Source organism: Somniosus microcephalus, chromosome 23 (genome assembly GCF_052327205.1).
Source record: "Somniosus microcephalus isolate GS21.2 chromosome 23, FLI_Smic_1.0, whole genome shotgun sequence".
NCBI classification, from domain to species: domain Eukaryota; kingdom Metazoa; phylum Chordata; class Chondrichthyes; order Squaliformes; family Somniosidae; genus Somniosus; species Somniosus microcephalus.
In genome coordinates, this window is record NC_141009.1 from 23,785,221 (window position 1) to 23,804,892 (window position 19,672).

The window sequence follows — 19,672 nt, forward strand, 5'->3', positions numbered from 1 at the left end:
TAAGTAATGCTGTACCCTGCAGCTCCTTGTTGCTCAGCGTCGGAACAAAGAAGTGGATGACCAGTCCTTGTCAATCCACATTGCGGCCTCTGCATTCGGCTGACAACTCCGCCCGATAATGCAACTAATAAAACTGCTCGATTTATATTTTGTTCTCTTTGAGCGTGCACTTCAAAGCTTCTCTCCTCGTTTCGCAAATGCATCCTTTGCTGGTCGAGGTGCAAGTGGGGATCAAGCATAAAAGAAAACAGATGCCGAGGAGCAAATAACTGAGCATCATTAGTCGAATCTTCCCCCCCCCCCACCCCCGAACTAAGTTATTAGCGAAAAATAGACACACAAGCAAAAAAAAAACTGGAGGTTTCTTTTTATTTGGCAGGAGAACTAATGAAAACAGGCTCATTCGCCCAGATTTTACAAAGGCCACTTCTAATTGTGGTCACAGGCACAATTCAAAGAACAACATTTCTGCCCACAGAACCAAACAGGATACTTTCCAATCATTAACACAATGCAACTAATGAACCGTTTCTTTTTTTATAAGTTGTTACATTTAATACGTTTAGTCTCAATACTGTGCATTCTTAAATGTGTACTCCAAAGCAGTGAAACAGAATTACTGGGCCGATATGAAGGATATTACCAGTCGTATATAATAATACATGGATGACAAAGAAACATCTATTTTATGCTTTCCCCATTATTGCATGGCATTAAGTTTTTTTAAACTCTTTGATTGGCTTGCTTCAAAAAAATAATATTTCTACAATTAAATTTGACCTGCTTGAGCATATGGAATCGTGTGTCTGGAATAGGGAATAAATATTTAATACATGCACTGTAAGATCATAAGCAGTCATATGCTTTTCATGCAAGAAAGTTTATGCAAATGACTGGTGACAGTATTATTGTGTGAAGAATATCAATGGAGTAATTACAGTTGCATCATTTGCTGCTGCACTGGTGCCGTAGCCCGTGTTAATTTTTCACACCACTCCCCTGGGGAAGATCTAAGCGCGCTCCTAAGAGCAGAGCTAATAATGCGAGCTCTGAGCTACAGCCGCTTAAACTAGCCCTGAGGTCTTCACGGCAGACTGCTAAACACTGACTGTCTCCCCCGAGAGGGAACAAGAGAGATAAAATGATTAAAAAACTGCCAAATCGGACTGGCAATCACAGGACGGTGCTGTCAGAGGATGCAAAGGGAGGGGGTGGGGGGGGGGGGGGGATCACAGTGATTTTTCTTTCTGCTTCCCTTCCCTGAATACCGAGGGTAAGACCTGACAGCGTTTCTATTCTTAATGTAGGAAATGGTGGCGTTGAATGGACTTTGCCAACTTATTTTACTGCTTGAGGTATTCATAAAAGCAATTACATAAACTATAATAGCTTGAGACTATATGATTTTCATTAGACTTTTATTTAATAAAACGCAGAAGGAAACCAATAATGAAAAATTAACACAAGTAATTACTGTATGTGCTCCCCAGGTCAGTTTGCCGTGCTAAAGGCATTATTACCTGTAATTTTCCAGCTACGTGTCAGACATTGGCGCATATTATTAACCACAGCCAAATTAAGTGCATACAATTTTGGGATATGAACATGGAAGACCAAAACAAAACAACACAACTTTTTGTTATTTGTACACTTCAGCACAAGATTAAAAACCTATGTTTAAACCAGTACCTGACACCATTAAATTATCCCTAGAGACATGAAAAGTAATCGTCAGATTTGTGACAGAATAGACGGTGCGGTGGTTTGTTGCTGCACTCCAAGTGTAAATGCAGTTGAAATAAGACGCCATTGGAATGAAATTGTGGTCATCTTATGTCCTAAACCCACAGTGTAAAATGGGCAGTACCTTCCCTTCCACACTAGGGTCCCAGCTTCAGGTACAATCAACATGGTTGAAAAATACTTTCTTTACAAATATTTACACAATTTCACCCAAGTGTAACAGACAGATAACATCAAAGTACTATTTTCAAAGTGAAACTCATGCAAAATCCTTCAGCCAGTTTAAAATAATATCCCCTTCGATTCGGTTACAACGATGCATTCTTTTCAAATTAAAAACAAATGTCAAAGTCTATATTTAAAGCACTAATTATGCTGCATTCTGTTCACAGTCCACTGTATAACTAATAATAACTACCCATTTGACTCCCATGATACATCTGGTACAATTTACAGCTGTAATATGATAACTGGGATATGAGAAAGTGACAACCATTTAACATCTTAATGCTGGTATGTGGGTTCTTGCCCAATTTCAGACACAGCATCAGAATCATTTTAGATTCTACAAGCTTAGGTTTTTACCTCATGGGCTAATATAAGTACTTAACTTGATACGATTCTTTTTGTGAAGATAATCCTATTGTATTATCCCCTAGATGGCTTCAAGTATTACAGCGTATTAGAGGTTCTGAAATCCTATAATAAAACTAGTACATATATGCCTAATAATTTCAGTGTATTATAAATGTCATCTGTATTTATTCTTTCTACACATGCTGATTAACACAGGTTAAAAAAAACAACAGTAATGCTCAGGGGCCATGCCCATAAATCACACTTTCACATCTCTGAGCATGCTTTAACTGAAATCTGAAAATGCCCGAGGAGCACGAATATTAAGAAGGTGCCAACTGTGAGGAGAGAAACTGGTGAGAAAATATGGTTTGCCCTCAATGTATAACAACCTTATTGGACTTAGAATACCAAAACGACGCCTGCTTTAAAAGATCTTGCACTGGAAACCAGACGGAAAGAGCCGAGCAGAACAACAGAGGACAAAATGGTCAAATGTCAGCAACAAAAATTGAGAACAACTTAGCTGGCCAGATTTGAAAAATATAGCTTTTAATGTTGGGGTGAAAAATTCAGGCTATCAATCTGTTCACTTAGAGACGATGTGGGAAGGACTTAACTGGGGTCATTTTAACTTTGGACAATGGTGTGAAATTGGCAATATCAAATTAGCCATCCGTTATACACCATGCTCAATTTTCCTTTCATTGAAATCAGATACGCAGCTAAAAATAATTAGTAATATCGTCATCCTTAAAAAATAAAATGGATTAAAATGTTATGAATCCGAGCTAGCTATAATACTTTTACATTGATCATACATATTGATGGCAGCACAAAGATACTGCTTTCATTTTCTGGTGAATTGATATGTTCCTCAAGATGAGAGATCTCAGCACTAGGAAACGAAAAACTTTCCCCTTTCAGGCACCCAATATCAACATCAGTGCACCTCAAAGCACTGGAGAGGTACAGGTTGGACCCCGGTAATCCGGCACCCTCGGAACCAGGCCGGTGCTGGACCACTGAAAATTCCGAACCACTGAAGGTGTCAAAAGTCACCACAAACACCGCCACCACCTGCTCCTCCTCTTCCTGCTGCTGCCCTCCCTGTGCTGCCGCCGACCCCACCGCCCACGGGCTGCTCGGGCTCCATCGCTCCGCCGAGCCGTCGGTGATGCTGCGCGGTCCAGGCGCTGATCCTGACCCGGCGGCGGTCCCGGGACCCGAGCTGGACCCATCCCAGGGAGGGAATGTGACAGCAGGACCTTCCTCCTGCCGGACCACTGAAGGTGCCGGACCGTCGGGTGCCGGATTACTGGGGTTCAACTTGTACCACCAACGCTGCCTCCGCAAGATCCTGCAAATCCATTGGCAGGATAGGCGCACCAACGTCAGTGTTCTCACTCAGGCCAACATCCCCAGCATCGAAGCTATGACCACGCTCGATCAGCTCCAATGGACGGGTCACATTGTCCGCATGCCCGATACGAGACTCCCAAAACGAGCGCTCTACTCGGAGCTCCGGCACAGCAAGAGAGCCCCAGGTGGGCAGAGGAAACGCTTCAAGGACACCCTTAAAGCCTCCTTGAAAAAGTGTAACATCCCCACCGACACCTGGGAATCCCTGGCCCAAGACCGCACAAAGTGGAGAAGAAGCATCCGGGAAGGCACCGAACATCTCGAGTCTCTTCGCCGGGAGCAAGCGGAAGCCAAGCGCAAGGAGCGCACGTCAACCCAAGCGCCCCACCCACCCGCCCCTTCAACCACCGTCTGCCCCACCTGTGACAGAGACTGTAGGTCCCGCATTGGACTCATCAGTCACCTGCGAACTCATTTTGTATGTGGAAGCAAGTCATCCTCGGTTACGAGGGACTGCCTAAGAAGAAGAAGATCAACATCGTGCACTCCCTGTTCAGGCAGAGCAAGTACAGCTGAAAAATGAATCTTCCTCTACTCTGGCCTGACAATGCACCTTTGCCCAACTTCAAAAAAAAACCGTAGCCCATACTGCAGTAGTGTGACCTTTCAGCCCTGATCTCATTGAATGGCGGAGCAGGCTCGAAGGGCCAAATGGCCTACTCCTGCTCCTATTTCTTATGTTCTTATTTCCATTTCCCACACAATCCACCTTTATGGTCATTCAGAAGGAGATTTCCAATGTACAGGCAGCTTTGTGCCGTTGGCCCAGAACCGGAGTTGAGACTGCTCAAATGAATTTCACATGGGGTTCTAAGCCAACAGAGAGAGGAAACCATCATTCCATCAGTATGTGCTGGGTTTGAAATCATGGTCTAGAGGTGAAAGGACAGTTGGATCCACTATTCAATCCAATCTTCCCACCCAAATATTTTATATTTGCGTTTTAAGTCAATTGTAGCAAATTTACCTAAGGTAGCTATTTAAACCCATAAAACATTGGGTACATAGCAACATAATCTGTTAGCCACAACTGCACAGTAATCTACATATACAGCTATTGATTTCCTTTCTGTTATTTGATGGCAAGGATGAGATACAACATTAATTATGCATAGCAAACATTTAAAGTCTGTTTTGTATTTAACTAGCTTTGGTTTTTTTAATGAACAGAAGAAATCAAAGGCTATTTATCCTGAGGTCATACTTGAGGCAGTCATACAGTTATCTGCAGAAGGCATGAGGTAAACAAGTAAAAGCAAAACCCAGAATACAACCAAATCACAATTTGTAATTATGTCGTACACATGCATTGCACACGTGAAACTAATATTGTCACTTTTTCTATTTCTAAAGACATGATCCTGCTTTTCAATTACATAAAATGGATTAAAAAGTATTCAATTACAGCTAATCTAATTTCCCCTTTCAATGATGTTGTGGAAATCAATTGGTCCAAAGTCAGTCCAACCCATTTACTGCCACAGCCCTTTGTTTAGGTTGGCTCAGGATGCTTTTCAGATGGCATTAGTTTACACTGGCTTCCCGGTTTCAACTGTGACCTCATTTTGGTCACTAAAATCTAACACCTGTAAATGAACCTCTGATGGAAATATATGTAAAATAGATTCAATTCTACAGAACGTTGATCAAATTCAAAAACTCTCGGAACTTAACAATATCTTGGGAGCTTCGGCAAAATCCCAAATTCCCAGTGAAAAGCTGAAGTAAAGTGTCAGCTGTGGCTCAGCGGGTAGCACGCCCGCCTCTGCGTCAGAAGGTTGTGGGTTCAAATCCCACTCTAGGAACTTGAGCACATAAAGCTAGGCTGATACTCCAGTGCAGTACTGAGGGAGTGCTGCACTGTCGGAGGTGCCATCTTTCAGATGAGACGTTAAACCGAGGCCCCGTCTGCTCTCCCAGGTGGATGTAAAAGATCCCATGGCACTATTTCGAAGGAGAGCAGGGGAGTTCTCCCCGGTGTCCTGGGCCAATATTTATCCCTCAATCAACATCATTAAAACAGATTATCTGGTCAGTATCACATTGCTGTTTGTGCTGTGTGCAAATTGGCTGCCGCATTTCCCACATTACAACAGTGACTTCACTTCAAATTGTACTTCATTGGCTGTAAAGCGCTTTGAGACGTCCGGTGGTCGTGAAAGGCACTATATAAATGCAAGTCTTTCTTTCAAAGAGGTCAGACATTTCTTAGCTCACGAAAATTATTCTACATTGTTTCCAATTTCCCTTCTCCTTTTAGCACTCCTGAAGGCAGTGACTCATGCTAGGTGATGCTTAGAAAAACAAACTGAAATTCTCTTCAACATTTCCACTGCGAAGAAGAAATTCATCTTTGCTGAAATTCTTTTCTAAATATCACGTTGTGCCCCTGCCTACAAGCTAAAATTAAACCATTCATAATAGAAAATGAACTATTAATACTTTAAATGTGAAACTTGCATAAAATAAAGCTTTGAGAACTTAATCTCCAGTTTGTCTCAAAGTCTTTTAGAAAAAGCAAAGATATTCATAACTGCAAGAGGTGAGATTGCCTTTTCCTCAAATCAGAGAGACCTACTGATGCATGCTGGCAAATTCCGCAAACTGCGCATACTCATAATGTACGGCTGTGTTTAGTAACTCCCTTCAACTCTTCTGAAGAAACAATATGCAGGCGTAGCCTCGGCTTTTGAGGCAAGCTGAAGCCATGATGAAAATGCAGACGACACAAAGCTGGGTGGGCGTGTGTGCTGTGAAGAGGATGCCGAGGAACTCCAGTATGATTTGGACAGGTTGGGTGATTGGGCAGATGCATGGCAGATGCAGTATAATGTGGATAAATGCGAGGTTATCCACTTTGGTGGCAAAAACAGGAAGGCAGATTATTATCTGAATGGCAATAGATTGGGAGAAGGGGAAGTGCAACGAGACCTGGGTGTCCTTGTGCACCAGTCGCTGAAGGTAAGCATGCAGGTGCAGCAGGCGGTTAAGAAGGCAAATGAAATGTTGGCCTTCGTAGCGAGAGGGTTTGAGTACAGGAACAAGGATGTCTTGCTGCAGTTGTACAGGGCCTTGGTGAGACCACACCTTGAGTATTGTGTGCAGTTTTGGTCAGCTTATCTGAGGAAGGATGTTCTTGCCATGGAGGGAGTACAGCGAAGATTCACCAGACTGATACCTGGGATGGCAGGAATGATGTATGAGGAGAGATTGGGTTGATTGGGCTTATACTCGCTGGAGTTTAGAAGAATGAGAGGGGATCTCATTGAAACTTATAACATTCTAACAGGACTAGACAGACTAGATGCAGGAAGGATGTTCCTGATGGCAGGGGAGTCCAGAACCAGGGGTCACAGTCTAAAGATAAGCGGTTTAGGACAGAGATGAGGAGGAATTTCTTCACCCAGAGAGTGGTGAACCTGTGGAATTCTCTACCACAGAAGGCAGTTGAGGCCAATTCATTAAATATATTCAAGAAGGAGTTAGATATATTTCTTAAGGCTAAAGGGATCAAGGGATATGGGGAGAAGGCAGGGACAGGGTACTGAGTTTGGATGATCAGCCATGATCTCATTGAATGGCGGAACAGGCTCGAGGGGCTGAATGGCCTACTCCTGCTCCTATCTTCTATGTTTCTATGTTTCTATGAAGCTCTTGAACGACAAAGGAAATCTCAGTATTGTATTGTGAAATATTTATCATAGAATCACAGAATGATACAGCGCTGAAGGGGGCCATTCAGCCCATCGTGCTTGGGCCAGCTCTTTGGTAGAGCTAGCCAATTAATCCCATTCCCCTGCACTTTCCCCACAGCACTGTAATTGTTGATGTTTTTATTTTGATTAAAACCTTAATACATACATCAGGAATTAAAGTTACTGTGGGAAACAAAGTCACATGAATTTTTCTTTCCCCCAAAAAGTGTTTTGAGGGATTTGATTGGTTCACCTTCTTTCTTTTATTGGTAAATTTGGCTGATTTGTTATTCGGGATTGGTTGTTTTAGAAGTCCTCAGCAGTTTGGTACTTTTCTAAGATACTTACTTTTTATTTGTACTTTCCCTACCTTTTCAGTTCTGATTTACTGGTGATTTACTTTGAGCCAACTAACTTAGTGTGACAGGAAAGTGAAAGAAGCATGACAAGTTACAGGAAGCAGGCTTTACACAATAGGATGAGCGCGCAGATGCAGAAACATTTACTATATAATAGATATAATGAAGTAAAATCTACTTGGAAATAGTGAAAGAAATCAATAAAAAGGCTATATTAAAATACTTTACTGTCAAAAATATTAAATTACATACAGTCTCTGCAACCAACAATATCGAGTAAAGAAAGAATATGTTCACTTTGTACACAATAAGGGATAAGAGTGATATTTTTAGTTATAAATTTCTGTTATTGGAGCATTTTCTTACTTAAATTACATTCTCCATTATGTTTACATTTGCTGTCAAAAATCATTTCGTCCATGGCTACTTATACAAGTATTTCTGCCTTGCCAATAAAATAAGCAAGTTAAAATTATACTAAATATATACATTGTACTTTAATACCATTTTGGCTACGGTTAAAGTAAGAGGAATTTTGCCATGAAACAATATCCTGTATAATCTCACCATAACTGAAACACCAGTCTAAAGTACCTGAGATAAGATACCAAAATCATAGAAATCTCTTTGGCTTAAAGTGACAGTTCCATTGGCTCTGAGAGTCAAACAAAAAGATTGTCAAATTAGTGCCAGAATGGCTGAACCAAGCTCGACTTCAGTTCACAGTCCAAACCATTCTTCGGACTTGTGACCATCTCCCCAGTACTTCTACATTCCCATGGAACTCGAAGAGAGACGGAAGTCAACCATTTTCAATGCTAATGAACATATTCTATTACATGTGGTGTTAAGCCATTTGTTCAATTCTACACCTAGAGTGAAGTGATCAATTATCCTTTGGAAAATCTTTAAGATTATAAAAGTTCATACGATACAAATTTTTGTGACAAAGCTGATACCTGGCTAGCTTCAGTGATGGTTGTTCATTTACTGCACAGTACAGCACATATGCAATGATAAAATAAACTATTTGCCTCCATTTATTTTTCTTGTTATGCAACTGTTTAAGCCGGATCCTCAAACCATTTTTATCTTTCTACTGTTGAATCAGCAGATGTGACTATCAAAAGGAAATTGTGATGATAAATACTTTTTCAAAAAAACTCGTCAAAAGTCAGTAAGCTGAAAGGGCGCCTTTAACCATTTCAGTTCTGAATATCCTTCTCAACTTTCAAAATATGCACATGTTCCATCATATAATAACTCAAGGTTCCTTGAAAATTTCCACAACTGATTAGTACAACTAGGAGAATGAATACAATCACATAAACATTTCTCAATTCATAAAATTACTTAAAAATAGGATAATCTTTATATATTTGTGCAAATTGATTGCCGCGTCTCCTACTTTACTACAGTGACTACACTTCAAAAATACTTCATTGGCTGTAAAGTGCTTTGGGATGTCCGGTGGTTGTGAAAGGCACTATATAAATGCAAGACTTTAATTTTATTTTTATTTTGCTACAGAAATGTTAGCCACCTAGAATAAAAGAATGGGGGTTTATATTCATTGAAAAGATGCTGAAGGGTGTAGATAAAGAGGTATAAACACACAAGTCCTTGAAAATATGAATGCAGGTAGATAAAGCCATAAAAAAGCCAACAGCATTTTGGCAAGAACAAAGAGGTGATAACAAGTTTGTTCAAAGCAATGATTAGGCCACAGTTACAATATCGTGCACAATTTTGGTCAGCCCATAATGAAAGAATGTTAAAACCACAGAAAGCCTACAGTGCAAATTCATCAGGATGAGATACTATAGGTATGTGGAAAGATTTTGAGATACTGGGGCTATTTCTACTGGAGCCAAGAAAGGCAAAGAGGAGATTTAATGGAGGATTTAAAAAATATGAAGGGTTTTCACAGGATGAATATGGAAAGACTACTTTATCAGGTTGGGAGCCAGTGGTGAGGGATCATCAATTTAAATCTGTCACAGAGAGGGAGGAGAGAGGATAGGAGGCATTTCTTTACACACAAAAGACATTGAGGAATAGAATACTTTCCAACAGGGAATAGTTGGGTTGGAGACCATTGCAACTTTTAACGGAAGAGGGTAAAACTTGAACAGAAGGTAAAAGACTATGGGGAGAGAGTAAGGCAGCATGATTAGTTTTGAATGGCTCTAGCAAGTATTCTACACAAAGACACTGCGCCTAATAGTCGCATGCTACGTTATAAGGTTCTAAATCTGATAGAACACTAACTGACTTTGCACCAGGTATTTTGTATGTTTGGACATTCTGTGTTGTTCCGCTCATCATTTTTAGTGAGCATCAAATCTCCTAACAGCCCAGCCAGCTTCCAAGAGCAGCAATTTCTAAACTAGGTCTCTTACAGCATTAAGTGTTCTACTGGGTATGGACAGGAGCCAACATAATAACAGTATTCCGCAATGACCAATTACATTTTCATGCTGGACAGTTTACACTCAGTTTTCTTGCCTACAAACCATTCCACTACAGTATTGTCACTTTCAATGTGCTAACCAAAAATTGAACTGACAAACACTGTAAAGAATCAAGAAATCTTGGAAAGTTGCCTTGTTTTTGGGCGTATGATTGGAGTTCCACTTTCTTAAATCTGCAAATTTTGTTTCCCCAATGACATTTTAGGTCCAACATCAAAGAAAATGTGATAATTCTTAAATACAGTACCAGATTCAACATTGTCACATCATGACTAATAGAGATCTATTAAAAAGATAGGGCTTTAGAAATAAAATCCAACAGGTAACGACAGTGGAGAATTTCTGAAGCTCTGCTGCGTAACTAAAATGTTTCTGAATTCTGTTCATCTGTCGAACACGAGTCTGGCCAATGGATCTGTTTAACACAGCTTTGAATCTTCACAGGCGGAAACATTCTGTCTGCATCCGGTGTCCTACATGCATCATGCCTATACCCCCAACCTCCTTCAAAGCATGTCGCCGTAAATCTGCAGCAACAGATAAGCCAGTACAAAGATAAATGGGAATCTTTAGCTTGGTATTATATTTCAACAACCTCCACGACTTCTGTCTAACTTATTTGGGGAAAAATAGCAGTGAAAGCACCCGGAACACCAGGCACTCAAACGCCTGATGGCGGGCACTGACTCAGTTTATGAAATAAGGAAAAAAAAGTCAGTCAGAAATGGAGCAAATTTTGACAGTATTCATAAGCTACTTTTGACTCTAATTCACGGAGGTCCTTTTTGCAATGCAATCCTTACTCCATTAAGGTTTTGAGTAATGTGGTGCTCAGTCCATTGAGCTGGTCTGTACAAAAATACTGCTCTTTCTTTTCCAGAGTGAAACCAGCAATCCACTGCAACGTCTGAGTGTTTACACGAATAACCTCAAAGGATGCTTCAATGATACTGACAAACACCTTGAAATACTGAGCAATGCCATGAAAATAGTTGCATCATGTGGGCAATCAATAAATGGCCTCATTGAGGTAAGCAGCCATTAATTTAAAGCTCTGCTCCCCAGTGGTTAATGGCACTGCCTGGTGTAATACTAAGGCGCACTAACTCAAGTTTACTCATCTCAGCCACAATTGCAGTTGGAGAGCTACAGCTGGGCTCGGTGCCCTGGCTAAGGAGAAGGGGGAGCAGAAGAGTGGGAGTGGGGGGGGTGGTGGTGGGGATGGCGTGGTATTGCAAGGGGCCTGTTCCTGATCACTATCTAGTGATTCCTGCTGGAAAGCATGCATGTATGGATGTTAAAGAAGAAGAGGATTGGGTTCAGTTGTGAGGCCCTTTATGGTAGAACAGCCTGAAAATAATCACTGCCTAGATTTGTACCTGACAAATGACCACTTGGGCAATGTTGAGGCCTGTGGAATTGTACTCCAACAAGAGTAGGCTCTTTCAAGAGAGGAGTGGAAAAAGGAACTAAATGTGGCCCCCCCAAAATTTTATCCCTTTTTCCACTCCTCTCATGAAAGGAGGGGGCAAAGGGAAGAAAGATTTAGGGCTAGATTTTCAGTATAGACAGTTTTGGGGCGCTAACCTTAGCGTCCGCCCGAAGTTAGCGCCCGCCCCAAAGTAGCGCCCCGTTGCCGGAAATTCAGTGGCTTCGCCCCAAGAGGTTGGTGGAGCGCTAAAAGAGGCGTTCCACTACTATCTTTAGGCGCTAAGCCGGCGGTGCAGAGCGCAGCGCCCGAGCTCGGGCGCAGCGCACGGCAGACACTCTGGTGCCAGTGAGCTCTTAAAGGGGAAGGGTGCATGTGTTTTTTAAGGAGGAGGAGGAGGAGGAGGAGGAGGAGGAGGAGGTAGTTGTGGTGGTGGTGGGAAACATAAATACACCGTTCACAAGAACACACTGGATCCTTCCACACAACACATGCAGACTGCCGTTTATAGTGCAGGAGGAGTGCCCTTTAATTTGCGCTCCCCAGGGTGTGTTGCGTTCCATTTTACAAACGCTCTGGACGCCAGCCGCACAATGGGGCGGTCCGACTGAAGTTTGGAATCGGGGCGGCCAAAGGGCGTTGCACGAGGATGTGACGTCATTTTCTGCGCGCGCATCCGGGCGGCCGCTAAACTTTGCGCCGGCGCTAACGGGCAACTTAATTTGGGGCGGGGCGCAAACTGCGCTGCGCCCGGGCGCTACACGAATAGCGCCCGAAAATCACTTCTCTTAAGGCGCTAACTGCTGGCGCAAGCAACTGAAAATCTAGCCCTTAGAGTTCCATGTCCATAATGTAATAGGAAGATTTGGGGTTTAATGTCGCAATTATTAGCTTTTATTCTCCAAACGCTACAAGAAGATTCTTAAAGACTGGATGAAGGTACAATTATACAAAAGAAAGGTAACACTTCAATTCTGCCTCCTATCTAACCAATTGATTGTCGGTACACGAGGAAAGCCTTGCAGTTATATGGTGACTTATCACATCACTCGCAAATGTCTGAAAGTGCTTTGCATACAATTAATTACTTTTGAAGTGCAGTCACTGTGGTTCTGTAGGTGAACAAGTCACACAGCAGCACATCACTTGAATTCTCTTAGCTTAATTTGTTGACTTACAAATTTTTGGTTGGCTCACTAAATGAAGGACCATAAATCGACGAGGTATTCCACTGGGGAAGCTGGCACATTCACCTCAGCCCAGCATGGTGACCAGTCATAGACAATGAGCAAGGCTGCATATGGATCTGCCAATGCAGTGACTTCTTTTTTTTTCAAAACGTCAACATTTCTTTCTATCCAAGCATAACTGGACAGCAATAAGGACAATTTTCATGAAAGTGTATTGTTTTGTAATCCATATGGTTAGAAAACCTATACAATTGAAAGGCCCAGATTTTTGCCAGAATAATCACGGTGTCTGAAGGATGCGTGACGGTTATTAATGTGCAAATCGGCCAGCGAGTTGTGGCGAGGAAGCAATACCCGTGAATTGTGAATCGCCACAAGTTGCTGGCCGATTTGCGCTGCTCTGCCACTAGCTTTGTGAAAACAGTATCTCTCCCTTAACTTCCCCATGATATTCATGATGTTGTTGCATTTTCACATTAATTGCCCATTAAACTCGCCACAGAAAGTTAAGTCTAGTAATTAATAGCGTAAGTACCCTTTTAACAACACGATAATTATTAATGACTGCCAATCAGCCTCTCTTGCCCAGAAAGTGAACAATTACAAATGTAGAATCTCATTCCTTTAGGTAGTGAATTGTTGTTGGAGATGTGAAAAATGTCAAATGTAATTTTTTTTTAAATCTTACTTTTCATTTTTGTCTCTTTTTTTCTCCCTCTTAATCCAATCTTTCATTCCCTCTCTTTATTTATCTTTCTGTACCTGATTTGACATTGAATCCACCCTCCTTCTCAGTCCTTCCTCTTTTTTATTTCTCAATCCTTCAATTTCATTGGTTAAGGTGATACACTGTTGGTCCCATCGTTCACCAAGGACCCAGATGCCCCACTGCCCTTGCGTGCATATCAGCTCGCACTTCCAGCAATTTTGTGGGGAAATTTTTTTTCAGCTGAAGGTGCAGGAACAAGTCTAGCTAATGGGGCAAGCTGTGAGATGCCCCACTCCAGAAAATTCTGGCCTAAAGGTCTTTCTTATAATGTGACATTAAAGCTGTGGTTGGCAAATTAAATTTATCCATAATTGAAAAATTCAAATGTCACACTTTTCTCACTGGCTCAAACAAGCGACTGGTTTGCTAAAATATATATCAGCAAAGAACGTACAGGAACACAACAAGTTTAAAGGCTGTGTTTATTTTCTTAACAGTAAGCAATTTTACTTTGGACTTAACTGAATATATCACCATATAAATAACATTTATAAGGTAACAAACCCATTAAAGTTGATAATTCTGAAAAACAATTAAAAAAAAATTTAACTCTGAAATCAGCTATTATATGTTAAAAATGCTTCCAAGCAGCTTCCTTTACACAGGCCTGTCCCCATCTCTGAACTCTAGAGATTGGGCACTACTACATTCCCCAGAATCCACGGTGTGCCTGTGTGAAAGCGGCTCAGTGAAGTAGCAAATTCCCACAACGCACGTCACAGCGATGGACTACAAGTTTCAGAATGTACCAGTGTCAACGTGAGCTTCACTCTGACAGCTTACAACTCTTAGAATTCAACTTAAGGCTGTTAATCTGATGCAATAGTAGATAGGCAAGGCAGGGCTCACTAAGGAGCACAAGTTGTGAAAAGTCAGTCTTGCTGTCAATCATTTAAAACAATACTGGTGCTTTTAAAAAAAAATCACATCTCAGGTTTCTGATTGGACAAACAATGGGCTTTTCTCCCACATTCAGGCTTCTGATTGGAAATAAGATCCGGGTAGGGAAACAATCTCTTGCAACAGCTGCCATCACAGTTCACCATGTCCCTGGTGATATTAACAGATACATTTCTACTTCTCTCAAGGTCCAATGGTTTTAAAGTTTAAGATGCCGTGCCCTGCTTCATACCACTCCTGTCCTCACGGTGCTCTCTGATATGTTCCGCTCCTTGGTTCAGAATGGGCCCATGTTAAACTTCATAACTGCACTCCAGATCCCAGACTACCATCAGCGATGTTATAGATCCTCCGCTAGAAATACATATTTATGAAAAAACCTGGTGGTTTTCCTTTTTTTAATGCTGCCAAATAAAAATTCCTAAAATTTTGTGCCCCACTACTATTGTACACCAAATAAAGGCACCACTCTCACCATAACACACACTTACTGTATGGTCTGGGTCTTAAACTAAACTCCCAACCCTTCTACTAGCAGACAGCAGGTTAAGTATTTTTCAGTGTTAATTAGTTATAACTGTATTTTAAGGGCCACTTACAATGATCACTTTACAACAGTGCAAAATAAGATTTTTTTTTACAGTATTTGTATAGAGAACAAAAAGTCCTCTCATTAAAATTACTTAGCGCAATAACTAATTTTTCATTTTCCGTTTCTTTTTTACTTAAACAGTATTTTTCTAAGCGAAGGAGGTAAAACATTAACTCATCATCATGAAATATAATATTTACAAAGAAATATTGTAGGCACCCTGATGAATGACAATCACTTCAGTTATTCTTCAACGTATGTTGAGGGCATCCCTGGGACTTTCAAGTAGCTCAAGAAAAGTTTCCATCGATACAGTGACCGTTTTGGTTTTCGAGTCCTGTCCTTGCCAGCATTCCCAGTATTAAAACTCCTGAGCTGGTGAGAGAGTGAGGTAGGTGGAGTTGTAGGGAGAGCTGCTCACTCCCATGTTTACAAACCCTTGCTACTTGTCCAACAGGCACAACTTGACAAGAAAGTGGTAACTCAGCGCTGGTCACATTCTCTTTTCTGAGTGTTCCTTTTTCTTTTCCTTTATTTCCCCCTTCCCTCCCTCCCTCCCTCCCCCCACCCTCCCCCCTCCCTCCCCCCTCCCTCCCCCCACTCTCCCCTTCCCTCCCCCCACCCTCCCCCACTCAATTTTTTTTTTCAATTCAAATTGCTTTATTGGCATGACAAGTTACATCTTATGTTGCCAAAGCATCGAAAAACATTCATGTTTGTACACAAAAATACAGATCTATCCATACAGTGTATAAACAGATATATCTCTGAGTGTATCAATATACATTCATATAATTTATATATACTCTTTTCTTAAATTTAGTGGTTGTCCCTCTGTTTATGGCAAGCTGTAACATAGTGTGCCGCTAGTGTTACACAATTTCTCTCTTCCCCTAGTAGGTATGGGAGTTTTTGGTCGTCATTCAAATTTCTGAATTCCGGGCATATTTTTGTGAATTTTGGGTAGAAATTCTCCCTTATGCCCTGATATTTTCTACAAGCTGTGAGGAAGTGCATCTCTGTCTCCACCACTCCCTGACTGCAGTGAGAGCATATCCTGTCCTCTCTTGGTAGCTGGGTCTGCCTGTGTCTACCTTTTTCGATCGCCAGGCTATGTTCACTAAGTCTGTACATTGTCAAGGTTTTTCTCAGTTTGCTATCCTTTACCATGGTCAGGTAATCAGCCATGTTGTATTGTCTGTTTAGGGCCAAGTAGCAATTGAGTTTGCTTTGGGTTTTTGTTGTTTCTGCCCAATATGACAGATATTTTTCCTTTTGCTCCCTCCCTCTCCCTCCCCCCTCCCACCCACCCCACTGCCTCCCCCACCCTCCCCCCACTCTCCCCCCTCCCTCCCCCACCCTCCCCCTCCATCCCCCCACCCTCCCCCCACTATCCCCCTTCCCTCCCCCCACTCTCCCCCCTCCCTCCCCACTCCTTCCCCCCACCCTCCCCTCCCCTCTCCCCCTCCCTCCCTCCCTCCCCCCACTCTCCCACTCCCTCCCCCCACCCTCCCCACCCCCTTTCCCCCTCCCTCCCCACTACTGCTGCCCGCTACCCGCACAAACCTTGTGCCCCACTGCAACGAGCCATTCCCATTTTTGCAAATTTAGAACATGGAATGAGAAGGGCCATTCCATCCATACATCTTCCAACATTTAAGAATCTTTTAAGAATCTTTACAGTATTTTCACCTTACCCTCACCTTGTTACCAAGTCCTTCTTCCTCTGCTCCCTATTGAATCTGAGATCTGCCCACATCCCACGTCAACCAAGTCCACTGGAGTAGATGTTAATCTACTTCAGATGTTGCGGATACTTATGAAGAAATTAAGTAATTTTAACTTCCATAGATTACAAACACCTCACTTAATTTCTGACAAAAGGTCATTGACCTGAAACGTTAACTCTGTTTCTCTCTTCACAGATGCTGCCTGACCTGCTGAGGATTTCCAACATTTTCTGTTTTTATTTCAGATTTCCAGCATCTGCAGTATTTTCTTTTTGTGCCTCCCTTAATTTGTTAGTGTTCTTCCCAATGGATTAGTTTATCTCTCCACTCCCTTTCTGAGTGTCTGTTAACTAAATCTAGCCAAAACAGTTGAGCTTAAGCTGGCCAAGTGCCCTAATTGCCAATAAATCACTATTCTGCTGAACATAGAAACATAGAAGAAGCATAGAAGATAGGAGCAGGAATAGGCCATTCGGCCCCTCGAGCCTGCTCCACCATTCAATGAGATCATGGCTGATCATCCAAACTCACTACCCTGTCCCTGCCTTCTCCCCATATCCCTTGATCCCTTTAGCCTTAAGAAATATATCGAACTCCTTCTTGAATATATTTAATGAATTGGCCTCAACTGCCTTCTGCGGTAGAGAATTCCACAGGTTCACCACTCTCTGGGTGAAGAAATTCCTCCTCATCTCTGTCCTAAATGGCTTACCCCTCATTTTTAGACAGTGACCCCTGGTTCTGGACTCCCCCGCCATCAGGAACATCCTTCCTGCATCTAGCCTGTCTAGTCCTGTTAGAATTTTATAAGTTTCAATGAGATCCCCTCTCATTCTTCTCAGCTCCAGCGAGTATAAGCTCAATCGACCCAATCTCTCCTCATATGTCATTCCTGCCATCCCAGGTATCAGCCTGGTGAATCTTCGCTGCAATCTCTCCATGGCAAGAACATCCTTCCTCAGATAAGGCAACCAAAACTGCACACAATACTCAAGGTGTGGTCTCACCAAGGCCCTGTACAACTGCAGCAAGACATTCTTGTTCCTGTACTCGAATCCTCTCGCTACGAAGGCCAACATACCATTTGCCTTCTTAACCGCCTGCTGCACCTGCATGCTTACCTTCAGCGACTGGTGCACAAGGACACCCAGGTATCGTTGCACTTCCCCTTCTCCCAATCTATTGCCATTCAGATAATAATCTGCCTTCCTGTTTTTCCCACCAAAGTGGATAACCTTGCATTTATCCACATTATATTGCATCCGCCATGCATCTGCCCAATCACCCAACCTATCCAAATTATACTGGAGTTTCTCGGCATCCTCCTCACAGCACACACGCCCACCCAGCTTTGTGTCACCTGCAAACTTGGAGATATTACATCTAGTTCCCTCGTCTAGATCATTTATATTGTGAATAGCTGGGGTCCTAGCACCGATCCCTGCGGTACCCCACTAGTCCCTGCCTGCCACTCGGAAAAAGAACCTTTTATTCCAACTCTTTGCTTCCTGTCTGCCAACCAGTTCTCTATCCAAGTCAGTACCTTGCCCCCAATCTCTTGTGCTTTAACTTTACACGCTAATTTCTTATGCGGGAGCCTTCTGAAAGTCCAAATACACCACATCCACTGGTTCTCCCTTATCTATTTTACCAGTTACATCCTCAAAAAATTCCAGTAGATTAGTCAAGCACGATTTACCTTTTGTAAATCCATGTTGACTTTGTCCGATCCTGTCACTGTTTTCCAAGTGCTCTGCTATTACATCTTTTATAACGGACTCTAGCATTTTCCCCACTACTGATGTCAGGCTTACCAGTCTATAATTCCCCATTTTCTCTCTACCACCTTTTTTGAATAGTGGGGTAACATTAGCTACCCTCCAATCCATGGGAACTGTTCCAGAGTCTATAGAATTTTGGAAGATGACCAGCAATGCATCTACTATTTCTAGGGCCACTCCCTTAAGTACCCTAGGATGTAGATTATCAGGCCCTGGGGATTTATCGGCCTTCAATCCCATCAATTTCCCTAACACCATTTCCCTACAAATACTGATTTCATTCAGTCCCTCCCTCTCATTAGGCCCTATGTTCCCCGACATCTCTGGGAGGTTATTTGTGTCCTCCTTTGTGAAGACAGAACCAAAGTATGCATTTAATTGGTCTGCCATTTCTTTATTCCGCATTATAAATTCCCCTGATTCTGACTGCAAGGGACCTACGCTTGACTTCACCAATTTTTTCTCTTCACATATCTATAGAAGCTTTTACAGTCAGTTTTTATGTTCCCTGAAAGCTTACTCTCATATTCTATTTTCCCCCTCTTAATTAATCCCTTTGTCCTTCTTTGCTGAATCCTAAACTGCTCCCAACCCTCAGGTTTGCTGCTTTTTCTGGCCAATTTATATGTCCTCTCCCTGGATCTTATGCTATCCCTAATTTCCCTTGTTAGCAACGGTTGAGTCACCTTTTTGTTTTATTTTTATGCCAAACAGGGATGAACAAATTCTGTAGTTCATCCATGCGATCTTTAAATGTTTGCCATTGCCTATCCATTATCAACCCTTTAAGTAACTTTCCCCAATCCATCCTGCCCAAGTCGCGCCTCATACCATCGTAGTTTCCTTTATTTAAATTCAGGACCCTAGTCTCTGAGTCAAGTACTTCACTCTCCATCATAATGAAGAATTCTATCATATTATGATCGCTCTGCCCCAAGAGGCCTCGCACAACAAGATTGCTAATTAATCCTTTCTCATTACATAATACCCAGTCTAAGATGGCCTGATCTCT